This window comes from Choloepus didactylus (genome assembly GCF_015220235.1).
Source record: "Choloepus didactylus isolate mChoDid1 chromosome 25 unlocalized genomic scaffold, mChoDid1.pri SUPER_25_unloc5, whole genome shotgun sequence".
NCBI classification, from domain to species: Eukaryota; Metazoa; Chordata; class Mammalia; order Pilosa; family Megalonychidae; genus Choloepus; species Choloepus didactylus.
In genome coordinates, this window is record NW_023637610.1 from 50,548 (window position 1) to 56,314 (window position 5,767).

A 5,767-nucleotide genomic window follows, 5' to 3' on the forward strand; every position below is an offset into this window, starting at 1 on the left:
ATATTCACAGCTTTTAACTGTTTAGCTTCTCCTGAAGTAAATTTGCTAATATAGGGCTTGAAGGATATGAATCATTTGTCCCAGTTTTTATAGTAAGAATTTTCACTTTCTGTTATTTGGAAATTGTATTTGAGTGTTTGGGGGTAAAAGTGCTGTTAAATATACTTCTACATCAGAATGAATAACTGGTTCTTCACCACCAGAACAGAAAGCATCAGGTGGTATATGAGAGCAGCAAGGCTCCTCAGCTGTCTGATCCCTATAGAGAGAAGGACTCAGGGTTCTCATTATCAGATTCCTCAGTACAGATATTATCCTGAGATACTGGTTTGACAATTTGTACTTTTTCTAATTTTTAAATTGCATCAGTTACTTTTTGCTGTTTTCTCAGGAATTTTAGGTTTTTGGAAGGACCCCTCTGGTTAGGTTCTTTTTCTGGCTTTTAATGTTAAAAACTGACAAGCCAGCATTTCTATACCATTATTTCTTTTATCTAATTGCTCTGAAGGCCTGATATTAAAGCAGAGGGGGAAATCTGCATATTTTTTAACTGTAACTTTTCCTTGAACTTGCAGTTTTTTCTGTTTTTCTCGAGACAGTCTGCTATAGCCAGCCATACCACACATAATGGCCAGCTGACTGCAGCTGCAGCTCATCTGTTATTTTTCATTAAATTTTTAATTTTTGTTCTTGTAGTACATTTTTAATTGAGTAATTACCTGAAGGTTAGAATCCCATCTTCTGGCCACTTTGCCCCTTTGCTTAATTTATATTGTGGCCACACAGAGTTGCAATAAGGTACTAATAATTTTTAAATGACACTCTTCAATTTTACACTATTATTAAGAATAGTTCCCAAGGGAGATGTAGCTGGCACACCTTGAGAATTTCCCATGGCTGAGCAATACCCAAAGAAATTATAAACATTAGAGTAGGAGCTCCTCAAATACAACTGGTTCCCCACACAAATGCAAACTGTGCAAATGGCACAAAGTTTAAAACCAGAACCACAAATCTGAGAACATGGATAGTGGGGCTCAAACCCACCGAATTAGCATGCACAACCCCTGGACCAACTTAATTAGCCTTTTCACACAATAGGTCAATTGAAACAAAAGAAAGCAAAGTTAACAGAACAAACAAAAGATCACACACTTACCCAGCAGAAGGAAAGTCTTGATTGCAAAGTCACCTTCACGCAGATGCACCTGGTGTCACTCATCCATGGCAGGTACATCCACCTGGATCCTTTAGTCCTGGTCCTCCAGGAAAACATTCCTGGGCAGCTGCTAGGCACAGAGCCAAAGGGTCCAGGGGAGCCTTGCCACTGATGAGGTGGATAAGGGCTGCACTAAAGGCAGCAGGGGGTCCCTTCATGATTGCCAAATTGATACCATCAAAAAACTTGTTTTTAAATAGTCAGACCCACCTGAACCCACATCAAACAAGTCATCTTGCTTGGTTAGAAGGTGAGTTTAGTGAACATGTATCAACAAGGAACTGGAGGAAGAAAATGTTTGAAGTCCAGATCAGAATGAGATGAGTGCTTTTTGTTTGTATAACACAAAACAAAAAATGGCCAGAATCCAGAAGAAAGCAGAAGGGGAAAAAAGTAGAAGAGAAAAGCTGTTATCTTGAAGTCCTCCCCTCATTCAGGCTTGTTTTCTAAGAAGGTACTGATTATGAGATCATATGGTTAACTCCCTCATATCCTACTGCAAGCAATGCTGGGAAATTCCTGGGAACAGAGAATAAGTGTTTTTGTTGTTGAAATTAGAACAATAACAAATTATTTTAGCAAGGGTTTTTTATGATTAGAATAACTCAAGGCTGCTTGAGTGAAGTGATCTTAATAAACATTTTTTTTTTCTCTACTGGCTATTGAAGACTATACTAAGCATTTTCCAGCTAGAGAATTATATTGAATATTTTCTGCTTATCCAGCTTATCAGGATCACTGCTGGAAACCTTACCAGTTTTGAGGCTGTTCTTCTGCACAACATGGAAATCCCACACATTTCAGTAATATTCCCAAAGTCCTGAAACTTGCCTGTTCTAAAACCCTCATCAGTAACATAGTGGTGTATTTTTTCAACTGACCTTCTGGCTGTAATTCCTTTCACTGGAATACTTTTCTCTTATTTTCAGAATCTCCCTTCCTTTCTGAAAATGTCTTCAGCTGTAGGCAAGTACAAAGCCCCTTCTACTTGTGTGTCTCAACTCTCAGTTTTCTGTTCTAAAGCAAAGGTCTGGATGTTTATTGAGTTCTGCAGTGACACTGTTGCCCAGGACAAGTCTGATTACTTCAGTAGTGTCCACTCTGGTATCCCCATGCTGAAATCCTTCATCTACAGTCCAGCAAACAGGAAAATGAAGGGAATCCTAGAGAATCTCCTCAACTGGACAGCCATCTCTCACTGATTGGGTCATTTGAGGACTATTATGACATGCAAGACTCAAATCACTGACAGGCATTTTTCTTGAATCTTGGATGCATCCAAGCATGAGTTTATCCTTTCTTTTTAAGAACTATAATACATTGTGTCTTACTTGGGGCCATTTTTAACCCTGTTTCTTCAATACTACCTTCAAATATAAACTATTCCTAATGAGTTAAACTTGTCCTTATTTTTTTTTTTTTTGTAAATTAAGTTATATTGAACACAGTCACACCCATTTGTTCACCAAGTGTCTGACTGCTTTCAACCACAACAACAGCATCTACACATTTCCTCAGAGGACATCTGGAGTGCTTTATTCTCTTGAACTTTCATGTAATAATTTCTTGACCCCTGAATTAAGGAACTGCTTTCTTTTATTTCTATATTTAGCTTTTTAAGTACTTAATAAATTCCTCAAAATTTCAACAACATGAAATTCTCCAAAAAACTTCCTTCTCACAATTAATATATTTAACAGAATATTTTTCTGTATTTGAGATAAAAATCAAACAATAATTATTCCTAAATATCTAAATAGTATTAAAGTCCATGGGGCTGCTAGCTTGGTTTTCTTTTAAATATTCATATACCCTCTGCCAGGGAATACTCCAGTGTAGAAGAAAATGATAAATTCTTGTTGAATGAATGAAGCTGAAGTAGTCTATACAAACCCTGAATAAATTGAATTACCAAAGTTTTGAAGCTAGAAAAACATTAAGGTATAGTGTGTTTAAACTACATGCACAAACTACATGGATTATAATAGAGGGTTCTTTATAATCTAGCTTAGCCTAATCTTGCAGCCTCATTTCTCAGCACTTCTCAACTCTTTCTCTAAATTCTGATTATTCTGCAAAACTTCCCTTTGCACACAGGTGACATATTCTGTAAGTCACTCTGCTTTCCCCAGTTTCTCCCTCTGATTAAACTCTCTGTTCTTTCTTCTCTCAATTCTTACCTCTCATTTTATACTTGACATTGCTGGCACCTGTTTAGGTGACTCCCAACTTCCTCCATTCTCAGTACCTAGCTGAGTTATTGGCACATTGAAAACCCTTCATATTTGTTTGGTTGCTGAATTAATGAATGATGAGCATACAGATATTCTCAATTGATGAAGCTCATCAATAATTCCATGATCTCTCCAAGATCTTCTGCAATTGTTTTCTGCAAGGAGATTGTGTTTGGTGTAGGTCCTAGGCTGTCATCCCACTCCCAGCATTAGGAATCTTGTGATAGAGCCACCACCCCTCCCCACCCTAGGAACCCTGCAGGTCTGCAATAAGCCACCACACCCAGCCTTAGGAACCCTGAATATTAAAATTTTAAACTTTCCTTCTCCTAAACCCCCAATTTCAACTGGCAAGTGGAAAATTGCCAGCTAACCCCTTTCCCCAAAGTAGCCACTGAGAAACTACATACCTAGACCTGCCAGCCTCCAGTTCCCTGGACAGAGAACTTCCCACCGACCATCCCTCATAAGTCCTACTCTTCTCTTGGCTCATGGCTGTGAATATTTTCTTAGACTTTGGCCCACCTGCACATGGCCAGACAGTAAAACTCCTTTTGATTGAGTTTTTGTCTATTCTCTTCTTGATTGAAAAAACCTACCATATTGGTGCCAAAACCAGGCATCGAGAAAAGAAATTTCTATCAGACAGGTCAGAACCCACTTGCCTGACTCCAACACCCACCACTGGCAAATCATCTCAAGGTAAGGAGAAAGTGCCTTCTCTCTCTCTCCAGCACTCTCTTCCTCTGTTGTCCTGGACAACATTCACTGGAATCCTAGTGCTAGGTGGGAATGGCTACTGCTGGGTCCTGGACCCTAGGGGCAAGTAGGATGGTGGATGCCACTATTCATTCCTCCATTAGTTCACTGGAGCTTGGGAACTCTCCAGGGGGATGCCTTCTCAATTCTTCCTCAGCTTGGGAGCTGGGATTTCTCCTTACCTTATATATCCTCATTCTAATCATGGGCTGCATAGTCACAATAAAAATTAGATAAAGGATCAACCTGGCTAGAAAATGGAAACATTGATCACCAAACTATTTAAACCTTGACAATTATTGTCAGCATCTTGGCAAGTTGAGTGAAGTCTCATATGTAAAGGCCTTTTTCAATCTGTGCAGACACCCCTCCTCTCTCTCTCTGCTCCTCTCTCTGCCAAACTTATTCCATTCTTCAAGTCCTTCTCCTCCTCATCCTCCCAACAGTCCTGCTGAAACCTTCTCAATTCTCCTCTTCCTCCTTATTCAGCCCCTCCTTGCCAAGCTGAAATTGCTGTTAAACCATGGCCAGGAAAAAACAATCCCCCATCTCTAGATTCCACCTCAGAGTCTCAATCCTTCTTTCCTTCCCTATAAAGGACACCCTCCTCTCAACCTCAGCCTATCTTTCCCTTACAAGAAGTGTCTGGACTGGAGGGGCACCTAGATTTATACTCTAAAAAGTCTTCCCTTTTATTCTCTCCTGTCTCAGAAGTGCCCTCCTATGCTATGCTAATCTCTAGCCTCACAAGCCTGAGGCTACCCTACTATGCACTTCATTTCTCAAACCACTTCTGATATATGCTGCAAAATCCAAAAATTGAAACATAACCCCCAAACACAGAAAACCTAGCCTTCGAGATGTATAATAGAAACCTGGAGTCCTCTCAACAGGAGAAGGAGAAATAAAATCCAAGGCTAACTCTAAAAAGCAGGCATGACAATTACTAATCTTAAAGAAAAAACTCTCAAGCCCTGTCAACTTTGCAAACAGTGAAGCCCCTGACTACCCTCAGGCTCCAGTCAACACCATCCTGGGTAACAGTGTCAGTCACAGGTAAAAATGCTTCATTCCTTTATTCTCCAGCCCAGTAACCCAATTCTCAGTCTCCGTTATGGGAACAGATGGTGTAATCTCTAAGCCCCTGCAAATCCCTCCATGGCCTTATGCCCTCAACAGGACACCTTATTCTCACTCCTTCTTAATAACCCCAAAATGTTCCACTCCTATTCTGGGAATACTTGTTAAAAATTATATATTTCTGTTTCAATAATGCATTAACTAAAGTGTTTTAAATATTTAGCATTATTCTAACAAGTTTTATGTTAATAGTTATCGCGTGTTATAAAATGCTTGCTTAAGAATGTTTTCCAAGATTGTTTTAATAAATTAAATATAAAGGGTATGAGAGATGTTTTTATTGAAAGGAAAAAGAAAGTAGTTTATTTTTAAAATGTGAGATGAAACCTAAATTGGATACAGAATGTTACAGGAAGTTTGCAAAAAGGGAAATTTATTTCTGTGGTCAAATTTAGAGAATGGTGAAGACTAGTGA